The 13,200-nt window shown below is 39.5% G+C and overlaps 1 protein-coding gene across 3 annotated transcripts in view; it reads left to right on the top strand.

Moving 5' to 3' along the window:
* The window catches only part of LOC149552253 (AMP-dependent synthetase and ligase family protein), a 329,479-nt gene that overhangs the window by 237,889 nt on the left and 78,390 nt on the right, over positions 1–13,200 (top strand). The gene's annotated exons all lie outside the window — the stretch shown is intronic.

Raw genomic sequence — 13,200 nt, 5'->3', positions numbered from 1 at the left:
ATTCTCAAGACCTCACTGAGACATGCTACAACTGTCAATCTTTTATCCTTATCATGGTGTTTCAAAAACCTGGGTTGACTTAAGGCCTCCTTAATCGGTGAGAGGATTCTCTATATAGATCTTAAAGGTAATTGGTTCACTTGACACAAACAAACTTCCAATATATCTAATAGAAGATCAACACCCTCACTGAGCTCTTTGCCAATCCTTTGTAGTGTCTTCAATCACAACTCTCCATCGCAGTTTAGGGCCATAGTGTGGTCCATGTACCAAAATCTCTCAATCATCCCAGCGAGCTGGCAAGATCACCAGCTCTGATACCACTGTAATGTTTCAAACAATTTTGGAATGTTCCCGAAAGTTTCGAAGATTTCTCGAACAGTTTTTACTCTAATACCACTATAATATTTTGAATGGTTTTGGTAATGTTCCCGAAAGTTTCAGAGATTTCCCGAACGATTTTCACTCTAATACCACTATAATGTTCCATTCTAGAGTTTCCTTATGAAATCTCGTAGTATGCTTCAGGTAGTCTAGTTGTGTGCTCCAAGTAGTATCCCTCAGTGCTTCGGGTGGCTAGTGCTTTGGGTGGTTAGTGCTTCAGGAGCTTGATCTAAAGGGAAACTCAGTCCGAAGGGGAAAATGATCTGAAGGGAAACTCAATCTGAAGGCAATTGTTCTGATACCACTGCTCTGGAAACGATCTCTTTCCGTTAGATACTGGAAATGTTGCTCGGATGGTTCTACTATGGAGGCAATATGGCTAAGTGAAGACAATGTACAGACACTAATCAAGGAGGAAGGACGAGTAGCAGGAATGTCGTACGGTTACAGAGGGCAAATGGTCGTATGAAGGGATATGGAGCAAGTCGTACGATGGAACACAAACAAGGTTGTACGGTATTGCTTGGGAGTCTGTATAGATGGTCCAAAGGAAATGGGAAGGTCGTACCGTAAGAAAGCAATGTCAATGGGTGGCGACAAGAATGTCCACTAGGGCCGTATGGTAGATAAGGAGGTTGGCCGTACGGTAAGAAGAATGAAGCCAGAAGATGATTTGGTAGGTGACAAATGATTAATGTTGCATATCACTAAGGCACGAATGGAAGGCGATTTTAGTATTTCAAACACAAACTTTAATCATAAATTCATCAAATAAAATCCAAACAATAATGGAGATCAAACATGAATAATCCTTTAATTAACATATGCCAATCTAATAGTGCTCCGACTTGCCAGATCCGAGCGAAGTAATACATGCAACAGAATAGGGTGAGGGTTGAATCCCAACGAAACTGAATAAGCCAACTAGGGAAGATCTTTCACTTCTGAAATGGTGAACAATAGAGAATCCCAACGGGAATTTGCAATATAAAATAAATAATCAGAATGCATATCTATGAGTACCTACAAGCTATGCTTAAATACCCATCGGGGAAAACCTTTTCGAGGGTGTACAAAGATAGCCGACGACAACACTTACCAACGGAAATAAAAATAAAAATAAAAATAGGTCCGAGATATATTAAATCAATCAGAACCACAAATACAAATATTAACTTGAGCCACATATTAATTAATTAAAGCAACTAATTAAAGGTCCTTATATTATTTAAATTCTGGGACCAGTTAATTAATTAATTTAATTAAAAATTAAAATTAAAATTTCAGGACATGACAAAGACAGCCTTGGTGACATATTGAGCCTCAGCAACAGACACAACTTCTATGATGGACACAACCTCGGCAACTAATAGAACCTCCACAACAGATAATGCCTCAGCGACGGGGACAACTTTGGTGATAGGCACAACCTGATCCGTATATGTCTTCACAAAGTCCATGTTTGTAACATCTTCATTTTTTAGATGTTCTGTCTGTGGTGTAATAGAAAGATTTAGCAAATCCTCCTGGAGCAGCCCTATAATCATGCCTTCATTCTCCTCACATAATGCATTACCCTTATTGTCATCCATTTTCTTCCACTTGTGCAAATGAGATATTAGTTTTTCTTCACAATGCTTGAAAACATTACTGACCAATCTATATGCTGCTATAGAGGGGATACATTCTAGATTTCGAACAGCCCATAACATAGATGTGATGGGTTAGGATATTTCATTCATCTCTTTAATGCATGAAATCATAAGACTCTCCATAACAACAAAAATCTTAGTATCATGATCTTCCTTGATGGTGACCAAGAAGTGATGGAACATATCATGGAACAAATTTTGCAATTCGAGATCTAAGAGGAGGTTACTTTGACATTTGCACAGTTCTCGAATATTGTAGATCTCCTACCAAAAGGGTCACTACTGAAATCATCAAGACTCTGAAAGTTGTCAACTATCAAATGTAATAACTCTATCATGGTGTTATCATCATACCATGCTTTAGGAGCCGAAATTCTCAAGACTTCATTGAGACATGCTACAATTGCCAACCTTTTTTCCTTGTCATAGTGGCTTAAAAGCGTGGGTTGACTTATGGCATCCTTAATCAGCGAGAGGATTCTGTATAAATCTTGAAGGTAATTGGTTCACCTTACACATACTTTTAATATATCTAATGGAAGATTAACACCCTCGCTGAGCTCTTTGCCAATCTTTTGTAGTGCCTTCAATCATCACTCCATCGTTGTTTGGTACCATAGTGTGATCCAAATACCAAAATCTCTCAATCATCCCAACAGTTTGGCAAGATCAGCAACTCTACTACCACTGTAATTTTTTGAGGTGAACTCGGCATGAAGATCATTGTAATGGTCCAAAGGTGAACTCGGCCTAAAGATGATCTCGAACCAAAGGCAATTGTCCATGCTACACATCCTCAGGGTGGAGTTATTCGTGCTACATGGCCTTGGGATGGAGTTTCCCATGCTACACGTCCTCAGTTGTTCGTGCTACACAGCTTTAGGGTGGAGTTGTCCGTGCTACATGGCCTTAGGGTGGAGTTGTTTGTGCTATACGACCTCAGTGTGACTGTCCATGCTAAACAACCTCATAGTGGAGTTGTCCGTGCTACGTGGCCTCAATTGCCCATGCTGGTAATGTTCTCGTTCCCCTATGTTTCGAATGATGAAATGATTGTGGAGGCCACACAGTCTTAGTGGGAATCTGTATGTTTGGAGTAGGATGCCATATGGTGAGATGTTGGAAATCTAGAGGTGGACAGAGGATGCCCGTATGGTAGACTCAAAAAGTCATACGAAGGTCAAGTTGGCGAAGCAGATTTGTCCGTATGGTAGGTGGTCAATGATGTATGGTTTGTGTAGATTGTACGGTTGTACGATGGAGGCGAGGAGTCCATATGGTGCAAGTTGTGGGTGACGGTACGATGGAGACTGTGGGTGACAGATTGCCAATTCCTCCTACACCAATGAACAGAAGTAAATTGCTAGAACAAGATAGTTGCCAATAGAATTAATAGAGCTTCACTGAACAATATTTATAATTGCAAACAAAGATAGTTCGTAGATTCGCCAAACCCAAGCAAGTAATACCAAGATGGAATAGGGTGAGGGTTGAATCCCACCGAAAACAGAATAGCCAAGTAGGGAAGATCTTTCACTTCTAAAATGGTGAAAAATAGAGAATCCCAACTGGAATTCGCAATACAAAGAGGAATAATCAAAATCGCATACCAACTATTACCTACATGCCGTGCTTAAATACCCTTTGGAGGAACTTCCCAAGGGTTTACAAAGATAGCCGATGCCCTCACCTATGGAAACAATTAAATAAAAATGGGTTCGAGATATACTAAATCAATCGGAACCACAAATGCACATTATTAACTTGGGCCCATCTTAATTAATTAAAGTGACTAATTAAAGGTCATTTTATTATATTATTTAAATTCTGGGACCAATTAATTAATTAATTAAATTTAATTATAACATTAAAATTTGGGGACATGACACGGGTGTCAATGCTATCAACTTTCTCTACTGTGGTTACTGTGATTGGGAAGGTGAATTGTGCAAGTATGTGTGTTGTTGTGTGATTTGTGAATCAATTTGTGAAGTCTTTAAGATCACATACCTACATTACAAAGGAGGGTTTGAGACTGTGTTTGAGGCAGTGATCCTACCTTTCATAGCTGCGTTTGATATTTTTGAAAGTGTGTGCATTGGCACATAAGTTTGTAGCAGTATTGGGGACAACCAATGACCATTCTACATAGGCTGTGATTTATATCCAAGAGACAACGTTCATCATTTGAATGGTTGAGAACGACTACATACAGGTCTGCATATTATTCCAGCAAGGAAAAGAGTTGTTCAGTAAGGAAGAAGAGAGCTGGAGTCAGAAATCAAGATGCCATAGTCAATGGAGTTTGTTGGGATGAAAATTGTGGAGCTTAGACACTTCCAGATCTGTTGGCAACCCATTTGGCAGCTTGCGTTTATGTCTTAGTCTCTAGATATGTGAATTGTAGTTGCCAATCTGAATATTGGGTTCTTAAAATTTGTACAAGGTCTTCAAATGACATTGTTATTATTGTTACCTGAGTTTTGAGAATAAAATATATGACTAATGAGTTCTGGAAAAATATCGTGCGTTCAAAAGTCTTTGAAAGTTGTGATTGTTCAAATATTATTGTGAATTGCACAATTATTCTTATTCTCTTATTTCTAAACCAAGCAATTGCTAAAAGATGAATTAGTAAACTCAATTTGAAAGGTTGAATGCAAATCGATTGGTGAGCTGAAACACTTGAAAATATCAGACGAATAATAGGGTAGCTCATTACAGTAGTATCAGAGTGGCTTCCTATCATCTTGTGAGGTAGAAAAATAAAATTTATTGTACATTTATCAGAATTATGGCCACTAATCAGAAACAATGGGATGGTATTGTGAAACAGTTGAATGTGTTAGTGAATGAGTTGAATCAAAACCACAAATGGATGACAAAACTGTATTCAAATCCAAAATTTGAGAACATGATATTGTTTTTTCAAAGGAAGAACCATGATGATAGAGTGGACATTATTAAAGAGCAAATAAATGTTTTTCAGTCAAAACTCTGCATCTGATTTTTAAATTAGCAGCGGCCCACATGAGATTTCAGTTGCCCCTGGTGTCATAGCAAAGTCTGAAATTGTTGTCAATGATAGTGTACATGTTATTGATGTCATTGAGGAAGATAATATGGATATTGATAGACATGTTAGTTCTGATTTGCATGATAGCAGTGAGGTTTTTTGTCATCATGGTGATATAGTGGTAGCTTGAGACGTGTTGGACATTCCTTTTGAGTTATGACATGTCAGTACTAAGGTGTTGGACACACTGGATGAAGGGTGTGATTGGAATTCATGTTAGATTGAGTTGGATAAATCAATTGTTGGCATGAGTTTCTAGGAACATGCATTTGATGGTGATGCAGTGATAGTGGAAGTGAGAGCATGCAATAATACTGTCAAATCTCCAGCTAATTTTGTGTCAGTTGAGCCATTTGTTGAGATGTTTAGTAATATGTATGAGGCTTTTGATGTGTGCATTGATGATAGCACACATTACTGTTGATTATGAGCTGTGATGTAGAGACAACATCACGTTGTAGCACAGATCAGCACAGTGGTGAGTTATACTATGTGGACAATCCTCTATTTGAGATGGAGGTAACAGTGTCTTATGATAATCTACTTTTGGAGGTTGATCTTGATCACTCACCAGAGTGGAGTTGGGCACAATTTACACCATCTGCAGACATAGATCAATTTCCTATAGTAGCAGTTGGTGATGTTCTTGTAGCCACAAATTATGATGAGGATGTGGTGATATCCACTGCAGTTAGAGGTGTTGTCGATACAGTTGGGATGAGTGCATCTGTTGAGAGTAATACAGATTCAAATGTTACACCAAGTTCTCTTGTAGCTACATCTTCTACAAGGGTTGTTAGTGATGGGTCAGAAAACAAAGGTTATATTCAGTACTGCGACAGTGAGTGTTTGACCAAGGTGGGAGCCTTTTATCAAGATTGCATAGGGAGGAGTACTCATCACTACTTCTCTAATCCACACATAAAGGTTTTGGTGAGGAATCAACGTGGACTGGTTTCAAGGTTGTACCATCCTTTGTGGGATGAGTACTTGCCATCTGCAGGAGATGTGATTACTTGTTGCAAGATGTATTTTGTGCAGATACAACACATTCTTGAAAGGCCAGTAGGAGATAGTTGTCATGTTATAGACACCTATAGATGTTTTTTATTTCCATAATAGGGATGGTTGCGAGTTTAGTGTGCTTTGGGTCCCTAGTGCTAGCATGGTTAGCGTTGATGTTTGGTTGGGTCTCGTCGAGTGGCTTCACCATTTTGGGCTTGGTGAAGTTGAGTTCAAATTTGAGCAACAAATGTCAAAAGTTGTTGGATGTTCTTGGAAGGCTTCTATTCAGTGTTTGGGATTCTTTTATTGCATTAGGATTTTTGACAAGGCTTGCAAAGGAGTTTTGGGATTTATACATGATGCCGAGTACGTATGGTTTTACTTTTAACTCTCATGTGCATGACCTTTTTTAGGGGCACAGTTTTGTTGCACATGTGTTAGTGTGTATGGAAGCTCACTTTGCGCAGTGTGCAAAAACAATCCTTGTCAGCTTACCGAGTTGTTTCCCTTTTCCTTTGAGATGTTCAATCCTACAATATCTGCACTCAGATTTGATTTAGTTTGGCATGTTCAATCAGTTGTATTGGTGTTGATGTTGCAAGAGCTAGTTAGCGATGACAGAGACATTACTCAGTCTTATCTATGGGATTCGGGTGGACTAATGTGTTCTTTGTTTCTGAGATTGCTTGGGGACAAGCAATCTTAGGGAGGGCGAACTTTAATGTCTCCATTTTTGCCAGCATCAGAGTTTGAGAGATTAGCCAATTATTGTGATCCTTGTAGACTAATTATTGTGAATAAAGGGTCTTTTGAGGTAGAGGCTTGGCTATGGGAGGGTCTTGTCTTCTTCACAATTCAGTATGTTCCAGTTTGGTCTTCATTTGGTTCAGATTGGACTTCAATAGGCTTAGTTTCACGCACATGTTATTTATGGCAAGTTGGGTGATGATTGAGAGGGACCCTTTCTATTTTAGGAAAGTGCATTTGGTCACATGGGGAAATAATAGGTGGGACTCCTATTTCAGATGACATATTTAAAGGATAAGTATTTTGGGAGTTGTTATTTTAGTGGCCAAATTACTATTAAATTATTAATGAGGCTTCATTATTATAAATGCACTTTATGCTATTTCACGTTATAATTTGGTGTTGTGAAGTTAAAGCCTCTTAAGTGAAAAGTGTCTTCATGAAGCCATGTGCCAGGAAGCTATTTATTTAAAAGAATTAGATGGAAGCTTCTAATTAAAAGGTGTATTGATTGAGCAATTTTAATGAAAGGTGTATGAGTGAAGCCAAGTTGCATTATAAAAAGAGGGCTTCATGAAGCAAATAGATCATTCTTGGTTATTGTTTTTTATATTTCTTGGTGAGGGTTTGCGTTTATGGTTTTCTAGAGAACTAATTCCTGTTAGTGTAGTTTTTTATTTTTCCTATTATGCTAGGTTTTTCCTACACTTTTAATAATCTCGCTTAAGTTAATAAAGCATGTCTTATTAGGTGAATGGTTGTAAGGTGTCACCTTCTTACATGTGAGCATCCATTTGCTATCTTGGGAAGATACTTTGCTATCTTTAGTCCGATAGATGGTTGCTCCTCATTGGTTGGTGTTGCCACCTCCTCCCTCTTCCTAGCCTATATAAGCATGCTACCTGACTTGCATTTGCATCTCTTATTTTTGCATCCTCTTAATGCTATTTTGTTTCTAGCATTTGCATTACTCTCTTGGAGACTAACTCTGTGTTGCTATTTTGATTTTGTATCATTTGCATTCATAGTTTAGATATTTATTCTTTGCACTAGTTTTCTGGGTTATTAATCTTTTCAGATTCTAACATGGTATTAGAGCTTTTCTATGTGCAAGAGTAGATTTTAGTTTTTTTATTTGAGGGATTCCGGGGGGGCTAATAAATTTTATTGTAGTTTTTTGAAAAACGAAGTATGCTCTTCTCTTGCATCTTTGGATGATCTTGAGAATCAAAAAAGTTTTGACAAAAAGGGTTTTTCCCTGGGGTTTCAATCTCAAATCTGACAACCAACTTGCATATTTGGAGTTTTCAATCAGTATTGCAGGTTTCAGCATGCTATCGATGGACTTAGGAAGCTGATCCAGCATTTGCATGTCATATTTTGGTTGCTGGGGTCGTTTCTTGATTTTTGGAGCCATTTTTTACTGTTAAAGGTGTCTGATTTACACTATAGCAACATCTTCTGTACATCAGCAAGAAAAACGTTTTTTGGGTTTTGTTCGCAGCCCCAAAAAACCATCTGGGTATCTTTTAGATTTTGCATGCAATCTATATATTTTGCAGGATCAAGCACGGAAAGCTACAGCCGTACCCCTCTCTGTTGGCAGTCACAAATTTGAATGCAGTTTTCAAATGTCTCATTCTTGCTCATACGGACTTCGATTTTGACGATTCTTGTTATGACTTTGGCTATTTTTTTGTGCTCTATCCACTAATGAAGAGTCTAACAAGGCAAAAGAAAACAAGGGAAAAGGAAAGGGCAAGGCTCTTGTTGCAGTTGCTTCCTCACCATCCACTTGGGTTCTTGATTTGGGTGCTTTGCACCACATGGCTTCATGTAAGGAAGAACTTGCATCCTTGGAGCCATGTACTATGCCTTCTATTTTGATGGGTGATGACACTCCTATTGAGGTGTGTGGGAGAGGGTCTGTTGATGTGGGGGATCCATGATGTTCTTTGTGTACCCTCATTATCAACTAATCTCCTATCAATATACCAGATCACTCACACAAGTTTAGGCAAGCGGGTTGAGTTCACTCCTGATTCAGTGGAGATACGTGAGTTGCATAGTGATTCTGTAGTTGCAGTTGGGAGAGCAGATCATCAGTCACGACTCTATCTGTTTTCTCACTTTGTTCCCGATCCTTCATCTTTTTTTCTCACTCACTCTAATGATGTGAGTAAATTATGGCATGAGCGGTTTGGCCATCTTAACTTCCGCTATTTGCATCAGCTCAACTAGCAAAGCATGGTCACAGGGTTGCCTTCGGTTCAATTCTTAGGAGGTGTTTGCCAAGGTTGCATTCTTGGTAAGCATCCTAAGGAAAAGTTTGACAAAAGTAAGGCATGGAGAGCTTCACAGATACTAGAATTAGTTTACAATGATTTGGCTGGTCCATTTCAACATCCTTCTTTCAGCAGGGCCCGATATGTCCTCACATTCATTGATGACCTTTCTCGATATACATGGGTGTCCTTTCTCAAACAAAAGTCAGAGGTATTTGATCATTTTCAAGACTTCAAAAATTTTTTAGAAAAGCAATCTGGGAAAGCCATCAAGGTTTTGCGCATAAACAATGGTGGTGAGTATGTTAACCATCGGTTTGAAAGATTTTGCACTTCAAAGGGGATTGATTTATAGCATTCAGTTCCATACAATCCTCAACAAAATGGCGTTGCAGAACAGAAGAATAGATCCTTGAAGGAAATGACAAACTGTATGATTCACTCTAGATCTCTTGCCTCACAGTATTGGGCAGAAGCCATTAACTGTGCTTGTTACATCCAGAACTGTGTTGCTCACCTAGCCTTGAAGGGAGTTACTCCTTTTGAAGCTTGGAGCGGTCGGAAACCATCAGTTAAGCACTTTCAAGTTTTTGGCTCCCCTGCATGGGCCCACATTCCTACAGAGAAACGTAAGGCCTTGGATCCGCAAAGCAGACCTTGCATATTTGTAGGTTATCCTGATGGTGTGAAGGGTTATCGGTTGCTCCACCCTACTACACATGAGTTATTATTTGAGAGGAGTGTTCAATTTGAGGAGGGATCTTCAAGCTTGCTTTCTATCACTTCTCCAACTCCTACCTTGACATTAGAGTCACTTGGAATACATGACAGATCTTCTGATGAGTCAGATTCACCTGAACAGTCTTCTACCTCTACTTTTGATGCAGAAAGTGATTCAGAGAACTCACCTCCTTCCTCTCCTAGTCATCATTCAGAGGTTAATGATTCCCCTCCAGATTCTCCATCTTCCTGTCCACTTTGGGCTAGACAGACCTTGCAGTCTGCAGGTGATTAGGTTGGGGATCCATCAGACACAGGCGAACTCGTTCATAATTCCAGGATATGCCACATGTCTTCATTGCTACTGCCTCAGATCCACAGTCCTTTCACGAGGCTTCTGGTATTCCTAAGTGGGATGCAGCTATGTAGGAAGAGTATAGTTCCTTGATGAGGAACCACACTTGGGATCTTGTCCCTCTTCCTAAAGGAAGAAAACTTGTTCGATGTAAGTGGATCTATCGGACAAAATTTGCAGCAGATGGGTCAGTTGACAAACACAAGGCTCGCTTGGTCACCAAAGGATTCTCCCAGCTTCCTAGGATTGACTACTTTGAGACATTTGCGCCAATTGCTCGAATGAATTCCATTCGAATTGTTCTTGCCATTGCTGCAGCTAATCATTGGGAAGTACATTAGATGGATGTGAAGAGTGCTTTTCTTCATGGTGACCTTCATGAGGAGATCTACATGGAGCAGCCACAAGGCTTCCTTCAGGATTCTTCACTTGTGTGCCGTCTTTGGAAGTCTCTCTATGGCCTCAAACAGGCTCTTCGGACTTGGTATGCCAAGATGGACTCCTTCCTTCTATCAGTTAGGTTTAGTCGATGCCATTCTGATCCTAATGTCTACATTTTGCAACAGGGTGATTCACTTCTATTTTTGGTTTTGTATGTTGATGACTTGTTGATCACAAGAAGTTCTTCACCCACCATTAAGGCTGTCAAAGTGGCCCTTTAGGATAGTTTTTTGATGACTGACTTGGGCTTGTTGCATTACTTTCTCGGGATTTAGATCCTTCAATCTCCTTCTGGGATCACCGTCACACAATCCAAGTATGCTCTAGATTTACTCTCGAGGTTTCATATGGCTGAATGTAAGCCTGCTCTGACTCCCTTCCTTTCTGGAGTCAAACTTGAGGCTCAATGTTCTTCTCCACTTGTTGATGGCACTTTGTACCACCAACTTGTTGGGAGTCTCATTTATCTAACTCATACGAGACCTGACATCTCCTATGTTGTAGGCATGGTCTCTCGATTCATGCAGGAGCCCCATGAGTTGCACTGGAAAGCAGCCAAGCGGATCCTTCACTACATTCAGAGTTCTCATAGTTGTGGGATTCACTATGCAGTAGGTATTGAGCTTGATTTGGTGGGCTACACAAATTCAGATTGGGCAGGTGATTCTGAGGATCGCAAGTCTACTTCAGGGTATAGCTTCTCACTTGGGTCAGGTCATGTTTGTTGGTCGAGCAAAAAGTAGTCTACTATTGCTCTATCTTCTACTGAGGCTGAGTATCGAGGGGCTGTAAATGCCGCCATTGAGGCCATTTGGCTTCAACATCTTCTCACTGAATTTGGTATCCAAATTAGACGGCCATCAGTCATATTTTGTGACAACCAGAGTGCCATTCAGATCTCACAGAATCTGGTTCATCATAGGCGGACCAAACACATAGAGGTCCACATGCACTACATCCAGGAGCTCATCCATGGTCATGTCATTGACCTTCGCTATTGTTCGATTTCTGAGCAAGTTGCTGATATCTTCACCAAACCCTTCACTGAGAGCAAGTTCCTTCATTTGGGAGCTTTGCTGGGGGTGCGGGATGCTTCATCTTTTGGGGGGGCCTCTTCCTCTCACTTGGAGTCCTAACTTTTTTTTTTGGGGGGTCTCTTTTCTCTCTCTTTTGGGAAATCTTATGTACATGGGTACCTCATCAAGCTTGACTTGTCGGAACCCATTTCTACATCCACCTAAGCTTCACTTGTCGGGGGGTGTTAGTTTAGTTTTTTATTTTTTCTATTTTGCTAGGTTTTTCCTACACTTTTAATAATCTCGCTTAGGTTAATAAAGCATGTCTTATTAGGTGAATGGTTGTGAGGTGTCACCTTCCTACATGTGAGCATCCATTAGCTATCTTGGGAAGATACTTTGCTATCTTTAGTCCGATAGATGGTTGCTCCTCATTGGTTGGTGTTGCCACCTCCTCCCTCTTTCTAGCCTATATAAGCATGCTAACTGGCTTGTATTTGCATCTCTTATTTTTGCATCCTCTTCATGCTATTTTGCTTCTAGCATTTGCATTACTCTCTTGGAGACTAACTCTGTGTTGCTATTTTCATTTTGTATCATTTGCATTCATAGTTTAGATATTTATTCTTTGCACTAGTTTTCTGGGTAATTAATCTTTTCAGATTCTAACAATTCCTCTTGAATTGTGCATCAATTGATGCTGTTGTAAAGCAATTGAATCTGAGTTCTGAAGCTGAATTGGCATTCCAATTCACTTATGTTGTATAGTGGATTGAGTTATTTCTTCAATCTGATTCTGGGCAGTGATCCTACCTTGCATACCTGTGTTTGATATTTCTGAGAGTGTGTGCATTGTCACACAAGTTTGCAGCAGTATTGGGGACAACCAGTGACCATTCTACATAGGGTGTGATTTATATCCAAGTGACAGCGTTCATCATTTGAATGGTTGAGAACGACCACAGACATGTCTGCACATTATTCCAGCAAGGAAAATAGTTGTTCAGTAAGGAAGAAGAGGGCTGGAGTTAGAAATCAGGATGCCATAGTCAATGGAGTTTGCTGGGTTGAAAATTGTGGAGCTTAGACACTTCCAGATCTGCTGGGAACCCATTTTGCAGCCTGCGTTTATGTCTTAGTCTCCTGGTGTGCGAATCATAGTTGCCAATCTGAATATTGGATTCTTACAATTTTTACCAGGTCTGCAAATGACATTGTTATTGCTGTTACCTATGTTTTGAGAATAAAATATTTGACTTTAATGAGTTCTAGAAAAATATCTTGTGCACTCAAAAATATGGAAAGTTGTGATTGTTCAAATATCATTCCAAATTGCATGATTAGTCTTATTCTCTTATTTATAAACCAAGCGATTGCTAAATCACAAAGATAAATCAGTAAACTCAATTTGAAAGGTTGCATGCAAACTGATTCATGAAATTCCCGTGAGCTAAAACACTTGAAAATATCAAATGCATAATAGGGTAGCTGATTTCTTATTCATTTATTTTCTACCATC

Source organism: Cupressus sempervirens, chromosome 6 (assembly GCF_028749045.1).
Source record: "Cupressus sempervirens isolate cs-2001-9-10 chromosome 6, ASM2874904v1, whole genome shotgun sequence".
In the NCBI taxonomy this organism is placed as follows: domain Eukaryota; kingdom Viridiplantae; phylum Streptophyta; class Pinopsida; order Cupressales; family Cupressaceae; genus Cupressus; species Cupressus sempervirens.
The sequence above is the reverse complement of the archived record's forward strand: the minus strand, read 5'-3'. Positions and strand labels throughout refer to the sequence as shown.